Below are 16,522 nucleotides of genomic sequence, written 5' to 3'. Positions count from 1 at the left end.
ATATGTGGGACGCCTGCCACAGCATGGCTTCCCAAGCGGTGCCATGTCTGCACCTGGGATCTGAACCGGCAAACCCTGGGCCACTAAAATGGAACATGCGAACTTACCTGCTGCACGACTGGGCCAGCCCCCCATCTTCTTCTATTTATATGTGGGATGCCTGCCACAGCATGGCTTGATAAGTGGTGTGTAGGTCACACCCAGGATCCAAACTGGTGAACTCCAGGCCGCCAAAGCCAAGCGTGTAAACTTAACCACTAGGCCACCAGGCCAGCCCCAGTATTTGAGTATCATGTCTCCTCAGGCAAAGGAAACAAAAGAAAAAACAAACAAATGGGACTACCTCAAACTAAAAAGCTTCTGCACAGCAAAAGAAACAATCAACAAAACGAAAAGACAACATAACAATTAGGAGAAGATATTTGCAAATCGTTTATCTGATAAGGAGTTAACATCCTAAATATATAAAGAACTCATACAACTCAACAAGAAAAAACAAACAACCCAATTAAAAAAATGGGAAGAGAATCTCAACAAACATTTTTCCAAAGAAGATATACAGATGGGCAACAGGCACATGAAAAGATGTTCAACATCACTATTAGGGAAATGCAAATCAAAACTACAATGAGATAGCACCTCATGCCCGTCAGAATGGCTATTATTAAGAAGACAAGAAATAACAAGTATTGGAGAGGATGTGGAGAAAAAGGCACACTCATACACTGCTGGTGAGAATGAAAACTGGTGCAGCCACTGTGGAAAACAGCATGCAGGGTCCTCAGAAAATTGAGAATGGAACTGCTCCACAATCCAGCTATTCCACTTCTGGGTATTTAACCAAAGAATATGAAAACACGAATGTGTAAAGATATATGCACCCCTATGTTCATTGCAGCATTATTCACAATAGCCAAGACTTGGAAGCAACCTAGGTGCCCATGAAGGGACCAATGGATAAAGAAGATGTAGTATATACACACAATGGAATACTACTCAGCCATAAAAAGGATGAAATCCTACCATTTACGACAACACAGATGGACCTTGAGGGCATTATGCTAAGTGAAATATGTCAGACAGACAGAGAAAACCAAATACTGTATGACCTCACTCACCTGTGGAGGATAAAAACAACAACAACAAACAAATACATAGATGCAGAGAACAGATTGGCAGTTACCAGAAGGGAAAAGGGTGGAGGGAGGGTGACAGGGGTAAAGGGGCTCATGTGTACAGTGACAGATGGCAACTAGACTTTTGGTGGTGAAAACGATGACGTCTACGCAGAAATCAAAATATAATGATATAGACCTGAAATTTATACAATGTTATAAACCAATATTACCTCAATAAAAAATTAATTTAAAAACCCAAACAGACACTGACTATACATAGCGTGACTATATAATTATTAACCAAACTGAGATATTTTGAGAGTGAAATGGGGCCCTAAAATAATTAAAATCATGTAATTTAAACACTTTATTGTTTAAAAATTATTATATTGGTGGGAAAAAAACAAATATAACTTCAAAAAAACTCAATAAAATTCCTTAACTGTAATACAAAGGAGAAACAGGCGGGAAATTATGATAAGATCACATGCACCTAACCATGTGACTGTCCCAGCACGACTACGCTAAGAGATGTTGCAAAGGAGTTGGATGGGGCCGCAGGTGTGCAGAACCACTGTGAATGTGCGCGTCAGATGCAGACGGGCACTGATGCTCTGGTGGCCACATCAGCAACACGAGTCACCAAACGACATCAACTCCTGTCGAAGTCCCAAAGCAAACAAACAGCAGCTGTCCCTCAGTTTTCACAGTAGTCCCGCTCCTGGGTAATTCAGAAGTATTAATACTCTGCAAAAATACTGTGTTAGAAAGTAAAGTGGGGAACTTGCACTTCTGGCCAAGACGGAGTAACAGGAATCAGATGTATTCTCCCACCCAAAACAACTCGACAAAGCATATGAAACAAGGGCCCTCTTGACAGTGGCTCATCAGGCAACAGGCCCACCTCACAGGCCCGGTCCGACCTCCCACGCGGACCTATTCCCGTGGGCCTTCCAGTCAAAGCATCGAGTACAGCCTCCCTTTACTTGAATGCACAGACATACATTCACAGTTGACTGGTGAAGCTTCCACACGAGTTGCAGTGATGTTGATGTTGTTGTAGGTGATTTTGGCTGAAAGTGATAGCTTTAAGCCCTGACAAAGTTCCTGGGATTCTGTCATGATCAAACTGCTTCTGTTGCAATCGGTGGGATCATACACTGGGCTGACCTGAGAGGCAGAAGGAGGCATCTTGTCAGTCACTTAAGCCAAATCCAACCCTGCATGTTGACCGGGCACCTGCTCTGTGTCTGTCACCAAGGTCACCAGGACACGCCCGCAGGGAGCTCTAGCCTAAAGGTTTGGAATCAGCGACAAGGCGGCTCTGGCCATGTGTCTCAATTTCCCAAGCAACGGAAGAGATGCCACATATCCTGCAGACACCCACTTGGGTGGCTCTGGGGTGTAGACGGTGAGCCCACCCAGCTCTTCCCTGGTGAAGCCCCCACTGCCCCACTCTCACGCACGCTTGTGGACCCACGTGTGCCCAGCTCACACTAGAGCCCAGAACCAAGTGTGAGGGGCCAACAGGTCTCCAGCTCAGGCCCATTTAAAACATGTCCCCGGGAATTAGCAAGTACTTTATACTTTCTATTTAAAGTCTTGGTATCAGCATCCCTCATGCCAGTGCTTCTCAAACTTTAGTGTGCACACGAGTCACCTGGGATCTTGTTCAACTGCAGATTCCCATTCAGAAGGTCTGAGGAGGGAAGGGAGAGTCTGCATTTCCGATAAGCTCCCAGGTGATGGCCACGCTGCTGAGATGCAGGCCACACCGGAGTAGCGGGTCTTACAAGATAAGTGAGGCACTAGGGCTGAATGAATACCCTGCATAGAATGTAAGAGGGTGACGGGCTCTCTGGGGAGGTCAGGAAGGCTGCCCAGAGGAGGCAATGTCTAAGGTGGGTGTGTAAAGATAGGAGTTCGGTGGGTGGAGAGGATGGACAGGCACAGAGGGGTGAGTCCCTGCAGGGCACACACAGCCACGCTGAAAGGTTAAACTAGAGAGACATGATGGAACCTGCATTTTCGAGGGAGCTCTGACTGCTGTGCAGGAGTCAAAGAGGAGCTAGGCCATGGCCAGGCCGACAGCTCTAAAGAGATAGCAGAGAGCAGGGAGCAGGGTCGCCAACCTGCCGATGGGGAGCCGGTGCCTTTGACCAGGACAGTCCGGGCAGTGGGGAGGTAGTGGGCATGGCTATGGAGAGGCTGAAGCTGGGCGGGTGACGTTAAATGTCCAGGAGACGGATACCAGCCGTCTGAAGTTGGCGTCTGACCTGAAGGCTGGACCTTGATCCCGCGTGCAGCCAGGCACATAGGTGATGGCGATGAGGGCGGTGCCGGAGCGGGGGAGGAGGGAATCAGCCCGCAAGGGCAGAGAGGCATGCGAGGCCCGGGGACCACCGCACTAAGCGGTTCTTCGGCTCTGGGAGCCCTTTTCCATGGGCAACAGCACCAAGTACGTGTTAGATAAGGATATCAAACAGACCGTTCTTTATGCAGGCACTAACAAGGGCTGCCATAGGCATCGGGCTTTCAGGAATGTTCCAACCAACATCCAGACACACAGGGAGACACCCTTAAAGTGAATTTTAACTCTGAATAGAGTTTCAGACTTATTTGGAGTTATTGACCGTTGATCTCTCAGAATCTATAAAAATCTGCATTCATTATTGTGTAGGAAAGCCAGCTGAACTAGGCAACAATGTCTCCACGCTGGTTCACGCAATTGGGTCCTGTGGTGTCATTAAATGCAAATAACTTGAAATGATGAGATAAAATCAGAATTTATGATTTTTATGGGATTTTTATTTATATATTTATGTAAAATTTATGTATAATTTATGATTGTTATCTCCTTTTCACAGCAAAGCCAGCTTTGTACCAATGATTATTCTTGCCACTTTATGTGTTATTTCCCAGAACTTCTACATAATAGCTTTTTTTCACAGATATACGTATCTTATTGGCATTTATTTTTGTTATAATTTTAATAACCATTATGTAACTTGAGGTATATAAGTTACAGTTTCAAAGAATTTATTTTGATTCTTTTCTTTTTTGATTGGCACATGAGCTAACTGTTGCCAATCTTCTTCTTTTTTCTTCTTCTTCTTCTTCTCCCCAAGCCCCCCAGTATATAGTTGTATATTTCTTAGTTGTGGGTCCTTCTAGTTGTGGCATGTGGGACGCTGCCTCAACATGGCCTGATGAACGGTGCCATGTCCACGCCCAGGATCCGAACCAGCGAAACCCTGGGCCGCTGAAGCGGAGCATGTGAACTTAACTACTCGGCCACGGGGCCAGCCTCTATTTTCATTCTTAATAAGGGAAATTTATTCTCAGGCTTGCATACTCTGACATATGAAAGAGAAGCACCTCTTTCAGACTAAGTGTTCTGTCTTTCTTGACTCGTGTAGGATAAAAAGAGACCCTGGGTCCCAATTGGATGACGTTCTCTGCCCTCTGAGGCACATATTTTGTCTCTTCCTGTCAAATGAATCTGCCTCTGACATTTATGCACAGCTAAGTTGACATGGTACAGAATCGTTTGTTTTAATTATTTCTTAAATTTATTCCACATGTATTTAGTGAGCACATGTTAGTATCCAAATTAAAATTATTAAAAGAAAAGTGATCAGGGGACTGCCCAGCGGCACAGCGTTAAATTCGCACATTCCGCTTCAGTGGCCCAGGGTTCGCCGGTTCGGATCCCGGGTGCAGATCTACACACTGCTTGCCAAGCCACCCTGTGGCAGGCATCCCACATAAAATAGAGGGAGGTGGGCATGGATGTTAGCTCAGAGCCAGTCTTCCTCAGCAAAAAGAGGAGGATTGGTGGCAGATGTTAGCTCAGGGCTAATCTTCCTCAAAAAGAAAAAAATGATCAGTTAAAACAATGACTCATTTCCATTAGTTTTTACATGCCCAGTATAATTTAATTCTCGAGATTCTGTGCAGAAATGTTTTTTCAATTATCTCCACTTACAGATAAGACTCCTGGAGCTTAGGCAGGTCAGGTGACTTCACTGAGATGACAGGGCTGTCAACAGTGAGCGTGAGGCTCCGGCTGAGGGGACCTGTTGCATGACAACAATTACATAAATATCTTAAAGTGAAACAGAAGGGTTTTTAAAAATTGTTCAAAGAACAAGAAAATATTTCAAGCTGACTAGAAACAGCTGTTAAATAACTAGTTCATCAGTCACTTCCTGGACACTGTGAGTAGAAATGAAACCTGAGTAAAGCCGGGCCACCTTGGGGCTGCTCTGGGTGGAGTGTTGTCCCCAAAGAAACACAAATCCAACTGCAGGAGGCCCAGCTCTCAGAAAAGCAGCAGACGGGGGCCACGCTGCAGGACACACGATGGAACATTAGAAAATCCTGTTTCCAAAACATCCCTCATCTCAATACTGCTCCTCCTAAAGTTGCTCCGCCCCAAAGGACTCCCCTCAGTGCCCCCCTCTGCCCGTCTGCCGGCCACCCCCACCCCTGGGCCTTCCAGAGTTCGTTTCTTTCATGGTTACACTGTATCCTTTCCGTTTAGCCTCTTGGATCCCTCTAAGGCTCTTCCGCAGTTCCCCCTGGTCCAGACGATGGGACCCAGGCTCGGGCTTGATATCGAGCCTGCAGTGAGTTCGCTCACCCGCTGCACAGCAAGCCAATCTCTGACACGGGGTGGGGGGTAGTGGAAGAAAGTAGGAATTTTATTATTGCACAATGCTGAGGAAGCAGAGAGGGCAGCTACCACTGAAATCCCAAACTCCCCAAAAAGCTAAAAGGAAGGGTTTTTATTTGGGGTTTTAGGTAGGGGAGGGGAGCATATGGCCTTGCTGGTCGGAGCTTTCCCACCAGCCTGTCTTTGGCCTTGAGACACTTGCAGAGTGGAGGGAGCCCCTGACCTTGCTGGTCAGCAGCTTTCCCACCAGCCTGGATCTCTTTGCAGGGAGGAGATAATGAATCCAGGTGCTTGTCCTTGGTGGTTTCTGTCTCCATGGAGGATAGTAGATTCTGGAGCCAGGAAGCCAGGGAGTAAGCGGGTAAAGAGTGTTTTGGTTTTAACCTCATATATGCAGGGTTTAATGTGGGGAAATTGATATCAGGGTCGGTATCAGGCTGAGGATGGGGAGGGGTGTGTGTGTGTGAACTTTTGTTGTCCCCATCACATAAACTTAGTTTACGTCCTCCAGTGGCCTCCACCTCCCTTCCAGGACCACAGGCCCCGTGTCTCCAACCTCATCTCCGCTCCAGCCACACTGGCTGCCTAATTGCTGAAAAATTAATACTGTGCTGGGAAATCTTTTTTTTGGCTGAGGAAGATTTGCCTTGAGCTAACATCTGTGCCGATCTTCCTCTATTTTGTATGTGGATTGCCACCACAGCACAGCGGCTGACAAGTGGCGTAGGTCCACACCCAGGATGGAACCCAAGAACCCTGGGCCACCAAAGCATAGCATGCTGAACTTAACCACTAGCCACAGGGCCAGCCCCTGGGAAATCATTTTGAAATTCAGTATTTTTAAAGTATCTTGGGACTTACACAAAATATTACATAAGTACCAAAGACATGTTTTTCTCCTGTTTTAAAAGTACCCTTCTTCTATGAAAGTTTACAAATATTGAAATGAAAGTTAAAGTTCAATGGAGGGGCTGGTCCCGTGGCCAAGTGGTTAAGTTTGCACGCTCAGCTTCAGCAGCCCAGGGTGTCACCAGTTCGGATCCTGGGCGTGGACATGGCACCGCTCATCAGGCCATGCTGAGGCAGCATCCCACATGCCACAACTAGAAGGACCCACAACTAAAATATACAACTATGTACTGGGGGGCTTTGGGGAAGAAAAAGGAAAAGGTTGTGCCCTGGGCCGTGTGTGCTCTTCCCGGCAGCAGCTGAACGCAGCCTCCAGTCAAAAGTCCTATCCCAAGAAAATGTCTTTCAGTCTTGGATTATTGCCTTTATAACTGGTAAAATCATATTGTAGATTATCTCTCGAGAAAACTCACAAAATAAAAAAATTGTCGTAGAAATCAAAGACTCCAAATCAAAGCCATCAAGAAATCCAAGATCCTTTGACAGGTCCCGTCAGAGGCCTCTGATCCTCGGGGCTCCAGAGACTCCAGGTTGAGAACTAAACTAGGCCGAGATGCCATGACAACGAGGAATTGACCCACTGTCAATGACAGACAAGCATTGACCCGAAGAAAAGGGTCAACTCCGGACAGCAGGAGCGCCCCTCTGGCAGGGGGACACTGGTGGCCAGAAATCCCTTCTTGCTGGGCCTCCATCCTTCATGCCAGACAGCGGCAGACTGGGCCGCGGGCAGCCGTGTCTGTTGGTGCTGGTGGGGGCACTGAGCAACCGGTCCCCTCTCTGGCGCCCAGTAGGACCAGCCCCAGCTTCAGCAGAGGCCAACGGCACTTGCACCAGCGCTCAGTGGATTCCCATAGCATTCTGGAAGCTGACCTAAATTGAAACCCACAGTCCTCGACTGCAAGAGTCATCCTCTGAGGGGGAATGAGAATGGGGATGAGCAGGATGTGCGGAGGTGGAAAAGCAAAGCAAAAAAAGGAGCAGGACTGGACCAACCAGCTGGGACCTGGGCCTTCCTCTCCCTGAAGAAGTCCTTTCTCTTTCAGTTCTGAACAGTGTGACTTATATTTTGAAACTGGGTTCTACTTAAAGCAAATCCGACACATAAAGTCCAAACCTGCAAAACAAATAGAAAGGAGACCATTAACGTTATGAATAGAGAGTTCCTTTGACACACTGTGGGGTTTCTTCGTAAAATGAGCTCTCCAGGACCTCTGCCCGAGGGTGTGAAGGCGGCAGGCTTCCCCAGCAGTGTGTCCACGTGCAATCAGAACGCCTCACCTGCGTGTAAAGCGCTTCATACTTTACGAAACACGTCCACCACGTGTCTGCCCTCGTGACAACTCTATTCAATCCTTGTGACAACCCTGTGATTACGGAAGGAACAGATTTTCCTTTCATGATCAGATCTTTTTGTTCAAAGAACAAATTTTCATTTTAAAAATAGGTGTACTTTTAGCTGAGTATCAATTTGATATGTGTTCATTGCAGAAAATTGAAAATATAGAAAAGTAGAAAGGAGGGAAAAATCCTCCATACCCCAAAGAAAACCACCATTTAGGCTTTCTTTGTTTTTTTTGTTTGGTTGGTTTTTTTTGGTTGGTTGGTTGGTTGGTTTTAAAGATTGGTCCTGAGCTAACATCTGTTGCCAATCCTTTTTTTTTCTTCTTCTTCTCCCCAAATCCCCCCAGTACAGAGTTGTATATTCTACTTGTAGGTCCTTCTGGTTGTGCTATGTGGGACACTGCCTCAGTGTGGCCTGATGAGCGATGCCATGTCCGTGCCCAGGATCCAAACCAGAGAAACCCTGGGCCACCGAGGCGGAGTGTGTGACCTTAACCACTCAGCCACCGGCTGGCTCCTGTTTTTTTTTTTAATGATTTTAAAAATTGAAAGATAATTGACATACAACATTGTAGTTTCAGGTGTCCAACATAATGACTCGATACTTGTCTATGTTACAAAATGATCACCACAGTGAGTCTAGCTAGCATCTGTCACCACACAGTTACAAAATTTTGTTTCTTGTGATGAAAACTTTTAAGATCTACTCTCTTAGTAACTTTCAAATATGCGAGACAGTGTTATTAACTATAATCACCATGCTGTACGTTACATCTTCATAACTTTTCTTTTTGTCTTTGTGCTGTACGTGTGGTTTTTACATAGGCATGATAGTACTGATGGGACCATTTTATTTTCTGCTTTTTTTCACCTAACATCACAACATAAATATTTTCTCAGGAAATGCTCCTCTTACTAAATGTCATTTTTTAATGGTTTCACACTGTAATTTACTGAGTTATTTCTGATAGTGAAACACTTGGCTCATTTTGTTGTGACTTACCCTGTCAGTGTCTTTTTTGTTTATTTGTTTTTGGTGAGGGAGATTGGCCCTGAGCTAACATCTGTGCCAGTCTTCCTCTATTTTGCATGAGGGTCACCCACACAGCATGGCTGATGAGTGGTGTAGGCCAGTGTGAGGAATCTGAACCCATGAACCCAGGTCACTGTTGTGGAGCACACGAACTCAACCACTACACCACCGGGCTGGCCCCCATGTCAGCGTCATTTAAGCAAAGATCTAAATGAATGATGCCATCATAAAACCTACCAGGCTGATCATTCTCCCTACTATTAAGATTTTCCTCATATCAATCACTCTCTGATGAACCCCTTTCTGTATACATCTTTCTCTATATCTAAGGTGAATTTGTTTTAGGCTAAATTACTAGTGATGGAACTACCGGTCCGAAAGGAACGAATGTTTTAAGGTGCTTGATTGCAAAACTGCTTCCCAAAAGAGTTGTACCAGTCTACACTCCTGAAGTGTCCAACTACACCCTCCCCAGTCCCAGGGGTGGCCGGGTTGGGTGGGGTGTGTTAAAAAATATTTCTTTCTTTATCAGTGAAACATATCTCATTGTCGCATTAATTTACGTTATCTTTAATTACCATGAGGTTGGTACATCTTTCCAGAAATTTACTAACCAGCTATATTTCATCTTTTGTGAAGGATTTTGTCCTAGGTCAGAAACAAACCTCATTTTACAGCCAAGGGTAAAAAAAGCTAGCAGAAGTTAAACCATTTCTCCAAGCCTATACAATTATTAAAGTGGCTGAGTGAGAGATGCAGCTCCAGCTTTCTGAGGCCTACTTAAGTCATTTTGCCTCCTACCACCGCCATTTTTTTTTGACTCCTCAACCCTACCTGTGATATTTAACAAATAAGTACTTTTTAAAACACACACTTCGAGCTCATAGCTTCTCTGCCAAGTTACAGTTGAGTAAACTGAGACCCACAGACTCACATGGCATCTATTGCAGACCTAGAGACAATCGTCCACCCAGAAAGATGAGTGTTTCTAACTGTAGGCTGTCTGACTTCTCCTGGGCAGAAGATGTCAGCGGCTTCGCCACGGAGATCTATATTGTGTTGAAAATAAGGGGCAAGCCAGGAGCAAAACTGAGAAGAATTCATTTCTAAACAGAACTGTTGGGAGTCAAGGGTTCACAGTCAGGTAGAGTTGTGACAGGTGGAGTTTGCAATCAGTGACAATAGATAAATCCTATTTTCAGGCAAGAGAGATTGACTAAGGAAAAACTTAAGTATCAGTGAATTATCTGTGAAAGTATACACCTTTAAGAAAGAGCTAGATGGAGAAATAACACAACCCCTGCTTTTAATTTTTAAAAGATGGATTATTTGAAGATGGAATATTGGGGCCAGCCTGGTGGTGCAGCAGTTAAGTTCGCACGTTCCACGTCGGCGGCCCAGGGTTCACCGGTTCGGATCCTGGGTGTGGACCTATGCATCACTCATCAAGCCATGCTGAGGCAGCGTACCATATATAAAATAGAGGAAGATGGGCACGGATGTTAGCTCAGGGCCAGTCTTCCTCAGCAAAACGAGCAGGATTTGTGGCAGATGTTCGTTCAGGGCTAATCCTCCTCCTCAAAAAAAAAATGAATATTGAATAAATGGTGCTGATACAATCTGTTAACCTTTTGGAGAAGAATAAATTAGACTCCTCGCTTCACGCAAAATGCCAAAATCAGGGGCCAGCCCAGTGGTACAGCGGTTAAGTTCGCACATTCTGCTTCAGTGGCCCAGGGTTCGCTGGTTCAGATCCCAGGCGTGGACCCAAGCACCACTTGTCAAGCCATGCTGTGGCAGGCGTCCCACACATAAAGTAGAGGAAGATGGGCACGGATGCTAGCTCAGGGCCAGTCTTCCTCAGCAGAAAGAGGAGGATTGGTGGCAGATGTTAGCTCAGGGCTACTCTTCCTCAAAAAAAAAAAAAAGCCAAAATCATTTCATGATAGATTTGTGTTAAATATCAAAGTGAAACCATTAAAGAACTAGAACAACACAAATTTAAGAAAAGCCTACATCTAGAATCTGATATCAAGCTGGGAAAACTTTAAAAGTCAAAGAAGAATCCATAAAGGAAAAGACTGAGAGAAAAGAAGTCTAAAACTTCTAAGCAGGGCAGAAGGGAGGGAAGAAAACTTGGCAAAACAAATAAAAGTTTCCAGCTCATCATCCAAGATCAAGGCAAATTTCAAAGTAGAGACACAATGGCAGTTTAACAACAGACAAGCATCGCTGTGTTTACTAATGAGGACCCGGAGTGCATGGCACTCGTGGTGGGGGTGGACAACATACATCATTACGTCCTTTCTGAAGAACACTTGGGACAGCACGTATTAAAATAAAGCCTTAAAGATCAAACTTCTACCCTTTGATCCAGTAATTCTACTTTAGGAAAGAATCAAGGCGCTGTAAAAAGATTTTTTTTTTAAAAGATTTTATTTCTTTTCCTTTTTCTCCCCAAAGCCCCCCAGTACACAGTTGTATATTCTTCGTTGTGGGTCCTTCTAGTTGTGGCATGTGGGATGCTGCCTCAGCGTGGTTTGATGAGCCTTGCCATGTCCGCGCCCAGAATTCGAACCAACAAAACACTGGGCCGCCTGCAGCGGAGCGCGCGAACTTAACCACTCGGCCACGGGGCCAGCCCCTGTAAAAAGATTTTTACATAAGGATATTTATCAAAAGCTTTTTACATAAAGATATTTATCATAGACTATTTACAGTAGTGAAAATTTTAACTGTCCCCAAATAAACTATTTTAATAAAAGTAGTCTATCCACCAAGATTCATATTTTAAAGGAATATTTAATAAGAGGAAAAACATTCATAGTATTTGAAATGACAAAACAGTATATACAGCATGATTGTAATTTTATAAAATGAAAAGTACATATAGAACCACTGGTAATAATTGGATAATAGATTATTTTTTAGTTTTCTTCTTGTACTTTTCTGTGTTTTCGACACTTTCTAAAATGTACATCTGTCTGTTTGGTGGTGTGGCGGTTGGGGAGGTTTGCGGACGGTGCTCCAGACATCGCCATTCCGCTACCCCCACGCACACATGTTAAAAACATCTTGTTGGAACCCCACAAAGGCCTATAAAATGGAGACTACCCAGGTGGGTTACCAGCTAAGCTTTCTTAATGAGAAATTGGGAAGAAGTGAATAGCAAGTTTGATGAAATCATTTCTTCATAAAGCCGTAAATATCACAGAAGACAGATAAGAGCGTAAACGACGACAAGATCAAAGGCCGTGGACTGAATCCACCAGCAGAGAAGGGGAAATTTATAGACTGAATTCTTCTACTTAAGCCGGTTCCCTGTGACTGTCCAGTTTAATGACTGTGTAAATTATGTCTGCAATTTTCTGAGCGGTTCGCTTACTTTTCAAGTTTGTAAACTGACACATCAACAATTCCCAATCAATGGGATAGTGTTTCTCCAGGGAGCTATGAAAATATACCTTGCATTTGAAACGCAATAAAAAGCATGACCAGACATGCCTCTGTTCTTCATAACACAGAAGGACCACATCTGGCCATTAAAAAAACTGCATTATAGAGAGTTGTAAGGATGCCAGATGCTTATTACAGAGAACTGTTTTATCCATTGAGCCCAATTTTCCAGACGTTTTATTATTTGGAGACAGGAGAATTGTTGAAACTGGTGATTGAAGCCCATTTGTTTCAAGAGGCTAGTCTGCAAGCCGTAGGAAGCATTTGAGGGACAAGTAATTTATGACAGGCCACAAGGCAATGCTTGGGGAGGGTTCTCATCTCATCCGGTCACAAATAATCCCAACAAAGGACAAAACATCCTATTTTAGTAACACCTAGCTTCATTTGCAAAAATTGCCTCTTAGGCAAGCACTTAGTTGTCATTTCACATGCAAATACTATGCACATAAGTGGAGCAATTTCCATAATAGTAGGTCAAGTTGGCAGTGACATTGAAAATGGCTCAGGTTGGCTGTGATTGGCGGCCTGGTTCTCATTGTCCACATGCAGCAAAATTCTCACTTGTACCAGTTGGAAGTCTTGCCCTCATAAAGACTACATGGTCAGGTGTTGCTTCCCCGACCTCTTCCCCAACAAGGTCCCCCCCAACACACACACATGCACACATACACACACACAATCAGAGCATGCAGAGCACTCGTCTTGGGGTGTTAGTGGAGCTGGTCCTCGCAGCCACAGTCAGTGCAGGGAACAAGAAGGCACCTCACTGTGGTCAGTTCTCCCCACCTGTCAATCACAGTAGAGATTTCACTGGGGAGTGGAATCTTTGTTAGCTTCTCATCTCTCCAGTGAGCATCTCTGTCTGTGCTTCACATGCATATTTTGGAAAAAGCTCTGAGGACATCACAGAGATGCGTTCTCAGGCTGGAAGGACCACACTGCAAACTGACCGGAGCCAATGTGTCCACAAGCAAGTGTTGAGTAATTTATCTGTTGTTTTCGTTATTCTTGTAAACGCTGGCAGCCTCTGGCATAAAGAGACAGTGGGGTGTGTACATCCTCTTCCTGACAGCCTTGCTACCAGTTTGTTTATTACAGAGAAAGGGAGTCTGAGATCAGATTCTGCTAAACGTGCCAGTGTCTGTTAAGAAGCAGGTATAAAAATGACCATGCAGTCCATCCCTGTGAGTTAAGGTCCCATCTTTTCTTGGGCTTTCCAACCAGCTCTCTGCTTGAGAGTTTAAGTCCAGGGAGGAAGGAGATTTTTACGGCAGGATTAGCCAACTTTCTGGTTGGGGCAGGAAACAGGCCATGGGGACGAGGAAGAGCACAGGGTCAAGCAGATGTCTGAAAGCCCAGTGCTGCTCCGAATGAGGGCTCTGGGTGGACCGTTGGGGTCCTCCTGCTTGCTTCGGTGAGGGCAGTGGGGCTGGGACAGTCTTTCTAGTCAGCCACAGATTTCAACTCTGCATTTCACCAATGGGAACTCATTCCAGTCATCCCCTGTGCTAGCTAACCAACCCTCTCCGCTGGATTTCAAAAACAACATTTACGTCCGTAGTTCTGGCGTCTATCTTCTTGACTAGGGTACTTCAGAGGCTCACTAATCATCCCTGAAGTGTAGATTCCTGATTAGAGGTCCTCAAATGCTAACTGCCCACACACACATCACACTGTTTATACTGGCTAATATTAAAGTAAATTATCATAGGTTATGTGTGACAAGAGATGTTCACATATTGAGGTATATGGGGTAACTATTCAAGTTCAAAACTGATTCGGCTTGAGCTAGAAAGCCTGACTTATGGCCTATCAAACACACATTGTCCATCTGCTTATCCATTAAAGTAAGGAATGTCTCTTGAGGTAAAGAAGGCACACTCCCCATCCTACACCCTATTGGTAACAACACCCTATTGGTAACGCCAGATTAGTGTCTTTCCTGGCATCACGGTCATGTTGACCTGCTAATTTGCAACTGAAGATCTCTTTGAAAATGTATCTTGGGTGTGTTTAATGTGTCTTCTTTGCTCTAAAAAGATATAAGACTGTACTGAAACTCATGCTTTTCTGGAATACCTTCTAAGGGCTTCCCGGGTTATAATCCCACTTTGGCTCATAAAAAACTCACCCCAGTTTTGTTTTATAGGTCAGTTATGGATTATTTGCATCGACATATGACATCCACTATCCACAAGGGGTGGACTGGGAAGGGCCAAAGGCTCTCAGAGGACAAACAATCTGTTTTGTTGCTCCACAAAGTGTTGGAGCCTGGCTCTTGGATATCCGGGCCGCAAAACGCATTTGCTTATGATCTGTTTGGAGGCTGGAGGCACAGTTACCTGATGGAGACGGGGACCTGTTCCCTGGGGGAAGCATCCCATGGCCTGAGGCAAAGTGCCTCTCCCAGCAGCTAGCTTTGTTTTGTTTTTTCTCTGCACACTTGTCCTTTGATTTTGAATTCTGCTTTGCTCTTCTCAGTCCTCGTTCTGTTTTCTTATAACTTCTTGTCCATCTTTCTTTTGCGTAGGAGGTTGTCGGGTTGTGGGGGAGGGGTCTTCTAGGTCCAGGCTTCAACAGCAGAAGCTGCCTTCTGCTTAGCCAGCTAAGAGAATTTCAGAGAGGCAGCCTGGCCTGGTGGGAAGAAAAGAGAATTTGTAGTTAGGCCAAGTAGCACTCAAAGCCTGGCTCTCCAGCTTCCTAGCCGCACCTCTCTGAGCCTCACTTTCCTCATCATCTGCCAAAGAAGACCAATCCTACGTGCCTTGCAAGGTTGTCATAAGAGTCTGAGATACTGTGTGTACAACATCTGGTAAAAAGGGATTTTGAAAGGATAGCTTCTCTTAGCCCTCAGGAGCCTCCTGCTGTGAGCAGAGCACCCACAGAGATACAAACATGCACAAGTCATGATCAAGCAGAGCTGACTAAAGAGTAATTCATTAAGTGTTGTAATTGTCTTGAATCTTGAGCAATCTAACCTACAAAAGCATCACATCTCATTCTTTTTTCAATTGTACACATATTTGAATGCAGCAAACAATGATGAACATTTGCCCATTTGTTTGTTAACCAACTGCATTTCCGTATTCGGACACGTCTGATGACGATTATTCTGGGTCGGTTACTTTTAAAAACTGCAGATGGGTAGGAGGCTCTGAGGAGTGGAATTTGCTTGCCCTTTGTTGGGGGACATTTACATTTGTAAGGGAGATCTCCATCTGCAGGGGTGTCTCCCTCTCTGCACCAGGAGGAAGGGGGGATGACCTTATCTCTAGAAACTCTTAATGGGGACGGCAAGGACTTAAGTCTTGTTTATTGTGCTTGTCTGGTAACCTCATGTAGCTGACTTCCCCCAGCACCACCAACATCCTCTGGGAGGCATAGGACATCCTGACTTAATCCGGTCTGATTCTTATCTAAAGTTATAGGACCTCCCAATACCTGCACTGATACCATTTCAATGATTTTTTTTTACTTATTCTTTCCTTTGTCTTGTAAAGAGATAACTCACATACCTATGCCTTAAATTTAGCCCCACCCTCAACCCGGGCAGCAGCTCTTTACTGCCCATGGGTCCTGTCCCCATGCTATTCCATACTATTCTCTAAATAAAAGAGCACCACTGCCAGACCTTGAGAGTCCAAGAAAGAAGAGTCCTTCTTTCGACTCCTTGGCTCACCAAGCCTGCATCACGTACTTGGCAAATTTCTACTTTTTGACATGCAAAAACTTAATAGATTTTTTTTCTTGAGGAAGATTAGCCCTGAACTAACATCTGCTGCCAATCCTCCTCTTTTTGCTGAGGAAGACTGGCCCTGAGCTAACATCCATGCCCATCTTCCTCTGCTTTATATATGGGACACCTACGATAGCATGGCTTGCCAAGCAGTGCCGTGTCTGAACCCGGGATCCGAACTGGTGAACCCTGGGCTGCCGAAGCAGAACATGCGCACTTAACCGCTGTGCCATTGGGCCGGCCCC

The 16,522-nt window shown here is 45.0% G+C and overlaps 1 protein-coding gene across 3 annotated transcripts in view; it reads right to left on the bottom strand.

Moving 5' to 3' along the window:
- Positions 1-14,959: 14,959 nt before the first annotated feature.
- GFM2 (GTP dependent ribosome recycling factor mitochondrial 2) overlaps positions 14,960-16,522 on the bottom strand; it is a 109,425-nt gene continuing 107,862 nt past the window's right edge. For all 3 annotated transcript variants that reach the window (XR_011525732.1, XR_011525724.1, XR_011525728.1), the window contains one exon: positions 14,960-15,175. The gene's annotated coding sequence lies outside the window, so the exon portion shown is untranslated. The remainder of the gene's footprint in view (positions 15,176-16,522) is intronic.

This window comes from Equus przewalskii, chromosome 13, assembly GCF_037783145.1.
Source record: "Equus przewalskii isolate Varuska chromosome 13, EquPr2, whole genome shotgun sequence".
NCBI lineage: Eukaryota > Metazoa > Chordata > Mammalia > Perissodactyla > Equidae > Equus > Equus przewalskii.
This window is presented reverse-complemented; position numbering and strand designations above follow the sequence as displayed.